The sequence below is a fragment of the Neoarius graeffei genome, chromosome 11, assembly GCF_027579695.1.
Source record: "Neoarius graeffei isolate fNeoGra1 chromosome 11, fNeoGra1.pri, whole genome shotgun sequence".
Classification (NCBI taxonomy): domain Eukaryota; kingdom Metazoa; phylum Chordata; class Actinopteri; order Siluriformes; family Ariidae; genus Neoarius; species Neoarius graeffei.
This window is the reverse complement of record NC_083579.1, coordinates 75,138,998-75,144,756: the sequence shown is the minus strand read 5'-3', so window position 1 is coordinate 75,144,756 and position 5,759 is coordinate 75,138,998.

Below are 5,759 nucleotides of genomic sequence, written 5' to 3'. Positions count from 1 at the left end.
GAGCGCTTCCATCAGCGCTGTCTCTGCTCCATTCCTAACATCCATTGGAGTGACTACATCACGAATGTTGAGGTCCTACAGAAGGTGGAGGCCACCAGTCTTGAGGCCATGCTACTGAAGTCATGGCTATGATGGGCTGGACACGTGTTCAGAATGGAGGACCATCGATTACCCAAGATTGTCCTGTATGGGGAACTGTCCTCTGGCCATCGAAACCCAGGGGCCCCAGTCAAGAGGTATAAAGATCTCCTGAAGGCTTCCCTAAAGATCTGCAACATCAACCCCAACTCCTGGACATCTCTCGCTTCAGACCGTGACAGCTGGCAAAAAACTGTTCACAGTGCTATCAGTTGCTCTGAGGACGATCAGAGAGCAAACCTGGAGGACAAAAGGAGCAGAAGGAAAAATAGACCAACCACCGCTCCCAACCCTTATTTCATGCTGACCTGCAACCTCTGTGGCTGAACCTGTCTGTCGAGGATAGGTCTCACCAGTCACAAGAGAGCCTGTAGCCGATGTGGACATTCCCCCTCATAAATATTCGTTCGCGAATCAAAGCCGAGAGAGATGACCTAAAACATCATCAGATTTTCACACAAGTCCTAAAAGTAGATAAAGAGAACCCAGTTAAACAAATGAGACAAAAACATTATACTTGGTCATTCATTTATTGAGGAAAATGATCCAATATTACGTATCTGTGAATGGCAAAAGTATGTGAACCTCTAGGATTAGCAGTTAATTTAAAGGTGAAATTAGAGTCAGGTGTTTTCAATCAATGGGATGACAATCAGGTGTGAGTGGGCACCCTGTTTTATTTAAAGAACAGGGGTCTATCAAAGTCTGATCTTCACAACACGTTTGTGGAAGTGTATCATGGCACAAACAAAGGAGATTTCTGAGGACCTCAGAAAAAGCATTGTTGATGCTCATCAGGCTGGAAAAGTTTACAAAACCATCTCTAAAGAGTTTGGACTCCACCAATCCACAGTCAAACAGATTGTGTACAAATGGAGGAAATTCAAGACCATTGCTACCCTCCCCAGGAGTGGTTGACCAACAAAGATCACTCCAAGAGCAAGGCGTGTAATAGTCGGCGAGGTCACAAAGTGCTTATCTGCAGTTTGCTAAAGATCACGTGGACAAGCCAGAAGACTATTGGAAAAATGTTTTGTGGACGGATGAGACCAAAATAGAATTTTTGGTTTAAATGAGAAGCGTTATGTTTGGAGAAAGGAAAACACTGCATTCCAGCATAAGAGCCTTATCCCATCTGTGAAACATGGTGGTGGTAATATCATGGTTTGGGCCTGTTTTGCTGCATCTGGGCCAGGACGGCTTGCCATCATTGATGGAACAATGAATTCTGAATTATACCAGCAAATTCTAAAGGAAAATGTCAGGACATCAGTCCATGAACTGAATCTCAAGAGAAGGTGGGTCATGCAGCAAGACAACGACCCTAAGAACACAAGTCGTTCTACCAAAGAATGGTTAAAGAAGAATAAAGTTAATGTTTTGGAATGGCCAAGTCAAAGTCCTGACCTTAATCCAATCGAAATGTTGTGGAAGGACCTGAAGTGAGCAGTTCACCCACCAACATCCCAGAGTTGAAGCTGTTCTGTATGGAAGAATGGGCTAAAATTCCTCCAAGCCGGTGTGCAGGACTGATCAACAGTTACCGCAAACATTTAGTTGCAGTTATTGCTGCACAAGGGGGTCACACCAGATACTGAAAGCAAAGGTTCACATACTTTTGCCACTCACAGATATGTAATATTGGATCATTTTCCTCAATAAATAAATGACCGAGTATAATATTTTTGTCTCATTTGTTTAACTGGGTTCTCTTTATCTACTTTTAGGACTTGTGTGAAAATCTGATGATGTTTTAGGTCATATTTATGCAGAAATATAGAACATTCTAAAGGGTTCACAAACTTTCAAGCACCACTGTATATAGTGCCGATAATACTGCTAGTCGTATTGGGAAGGCCATTCACATTCTGTGTGCCATCTTGTGACATTGTTACCTTACTCTCTTCCAAATAACACCCTTAATGGTTCAGTTCATCCATCTTCAGTGAATCAATAAAGTCTTATAGAGAACCCTACAATACAACACCATGAAAAGCCCTCAACTATCCAAGGAACCCTTCAAAGATCCTTTTAGTGTAGGCAGCTGCTTAGTTTTCTTTGCCTAGATCCAACTCTGCTCACGTCACCTTTCCCTTCCTTTCTTTCTTTGTTTATACAGCACTCCTACATTTTATGGTCTATTGACCGTTGCTCTTCTTCTTTCACTCCCTTTTTATATGTCTCTCCTTCCCTTCCTCCTCTACATGGTGGATGTCAGAGATCAGTGCACACTCTCTCTCTCTCTCTCTCCTTCATTTTTATTTCCTCACCTCTCTGTGGGAGCACAAGGCAATCCACTCCCACTCCTTCTTGCGTCATGGAACAGAAAGGCTTCCCAAAGTAGAGGCCAGATGGGGAAGCGACGGCATCACTTCTTTATTTCCCATTGACAAACACAGTTTCGCACAGCCTGTAATTCAGGAGCTTCCGTGCAAAAACAGATCGATGAATGTTAATTAAAGAGCTGAGCACAGCAGGACGTCCATCGGGTTTCTGAAATGCTCGAGAAGGCTGGCTTGTGAGGATACTCCCGAAGAGAGAAAACGTACAACTATTTCACTGATTCATGATGTAAATTCCCGTCTTACATGTCTGATGTTCTGAAAATACCTTGAATTAACCATCATAGCCACTGCATTCATGACTGAGTCATCTATACCTGAAATATGGACTAATCATGAAAATAAGTTGTTTTTAATGAGTCCAGCATGCTGAAGATCTCATTTAAAAACCTGTTGCACATGGAGGGCTCAGTGAGAGGCTGTGACAGCATCATCATCATCTAGCGGCCCTCTGAATTATCATCTCCATGGCAACATGATGCACTTCCAGATGACATCATGGTCAGCCCGAGCACACAAACAGGCTGAGTGGGATTTCAGAACGAAATGTGTGAGAGATACCTGCCTCCTCATACACACCTCCATTATTATTATTATTATTATTATTATTATTATAAATCAAGACAGTTAAGACAAATGAGACGTTGCTTGTTTTTTTCCTGTATTTTTTTTACTCCTTAGCTATTCAGAATAAATGTCAAATCCATCATGCACACTAAAGTGATCTTTGTTCTTTTTTTCTTTCATTTTTCCTTTGTCTATTTTTAACCGAGACGGAGAGAATATTCGATATTGCAAAAATTATTCTGCTAGCAGATATTTGGGCCTTTTTCAGCACTTTGGTTTCCATCACACCAAGTTCTGATGACGTGCTACTGATGTCAGTGGCAGATAAAAAGAGGCAGGGAGAACATGGCCTAATTTAGCAGCGTGAATGGGAGAGTGCAGGCCGTGGGTGTTGTGTCTCGGCCTCAGTGACGCAGGCTATTTCACACACTTCCTGCCAGCTGGTGGCACCTTGTGCACCATCCAACAAATTCATTTCCTGAGCACGCTGTGCATGTTTTTGAAGTCTTGCTTCCCCTCTCTCTTCCCCAGACTCCTTCTTGTCTAATATCAATGTAATCTATCTACATCAGTACTACATCTTTCATAATGTAATCTAAAGAAGATAACAGAGGTCAAATTTAGAGTAAACTTTATTCCTCTATGGTGCATCTTGACGGCACGGTGGTACAGCTGGGAGTGTTGCTGCTGCACAGCTCCACAAGCCTCCGGTCTGTTTGGAGTTTCATATGTTCTCCCCATGTTTATGTGAGATTCCTCCGGGTTCTTTGGTTTCCTCCTGTTTCTCAAAAACATGCTGGGAGATGGATTAGTGACTTTAACTTGCCCCTAGGTGTGAATGAATGTTCTCATGGCACCCTGAAATGGACTGCTGTTTCATCCAGGTAGTTTTTCATCTCACACATGTTGTTCCAGGGATCCACCATGACCCTGACCAGGATAAAACATTTTTCTTAATTAGATCAAGAGTAGTTAGATAATTTTTTTTTTTTGGGGGGGCGGAATAAAACAACATTCATGTAAACATTATTAAAACAGAATAAGTATTTCAACAAAGCAAAATTGTTATAAAATCATTTGACACCCCCCTCCCCCCAACAGTTGGAGAAATAACTTACATATCCTCTATTCTTTTTAGAACTTGGAAAAAAAACTTTAAAAAAAAATAAAATCATTCTTAATGTGATATCCTATTACATGTCATCAAACAGAAAAAGCAAAATGCTTCCAATACAACAGTGACAGATGGCAGTTGACCTGCACAAATCAGGCAATGGATGAAAAAAAAAAGCTAAAAATCCATTGAAGCACAGCCAGGAACACAATAATATGATTACACATTGTTAAACAGGTGAAAATTTGCCAGGAATCGAAGTCATGATCAGACTGGCTTCCCTGGACAGTGGGGAAATTAGTGATAGAGGCCAGAAGTGGACAAAGTCTCCAACTTCATTACTTCAGTCAAAGTACAGATCCCACTGGTCAAATGTTACTCCGATACAAGTGAAAGTTGTCCAGTTAAATTTTTACTTAAGTTAAAGTACTGAAGTACTTGCTTTTAAGAATACTTAAGTATTAAAAGTACATTTTCTGTCAACACTTTGTTGTATTTTTGCCACAACGCTTACAAAACCTAACGCCATTACCAAAGACAGAAATGTGAATTCACAAAATGAACGCATGCTGTGCATCATGGTGGTTTAACGTTAAGCTAGCTAGTCAGTGAAACTCCACCTGACATGCTAGCAAACTCTTTTCAAACTCGAAATCATATTGGGTAGCTAACGCTACTAGAAAAGAAAGATTTCTACGTTCAGTTTATTTGGCAAGATTATGCTAAAACATATTTCTGAAAGGACTTCAGATAAGTTAACGTTATTCATGTTAGCGTGACTCCGTTTTTATGCGCTAACTAACAGTGTCCAAGTTAACTAGCCATGTGTTAACGTTAGCCGTGGACAAGGCGATGGTGACTTGGTGGGTGAATCCATAGAAAGTCATGTGACTAACCAGACTGCATAGCTATTGCAACGTAGCTCTAAAAGCACAAACAACTTCGTTGCAAGCGTTCTCTTGGAATAAAATGTTTATATACCTCAATATGCTTCCGCAGGTTGGACGGTGAGTTTTTGTAGGCCGTGATGTGGTTTGTTTTCGGCAAACAAAGCAAACATTTAAAACAAAACAAATCTTTAATCCTTTTAGAAAACTGAAACATGGGTTCTAGGTAAAGCCATGAGTGCGTGCGTTCTCCAGAAGAACCGCCTCCTTCCATTCCACCATCAACTGATCGTGTTAAATAACGCTGCTGAGAAATCACTGAACTTGATTTTATCCAGTCTATGAACAGGACGTGACCTGAGTGATTACTGACAGTCTGTCTCAGTGTCGCCTGGGAAATAAATAAATAAATAATCACGTTTTCGAAAAGAAAAGAAAAAACATCCACTTTCAAAGCTGCTTCATAGTAACGAGTAACGAGGACCTTGATAGAAATGTCGTGGAGTGAAAAGTACCATATTTGCCTTTCAAATGTAGTGAAGTTAAAGTCATAAGTTTCCAAAAGCAATAATCCTCAAGTAAAGTACAGATACTCAAAAAGTGTACTTAAGTACAGTACTCAAGTAAATGTACTTTGTTACTGTCCACCTCTGACAGAGACCAATAACACCCCAACAGTTTTATAACTGTACAGTTTAGTTTACTCTTCAT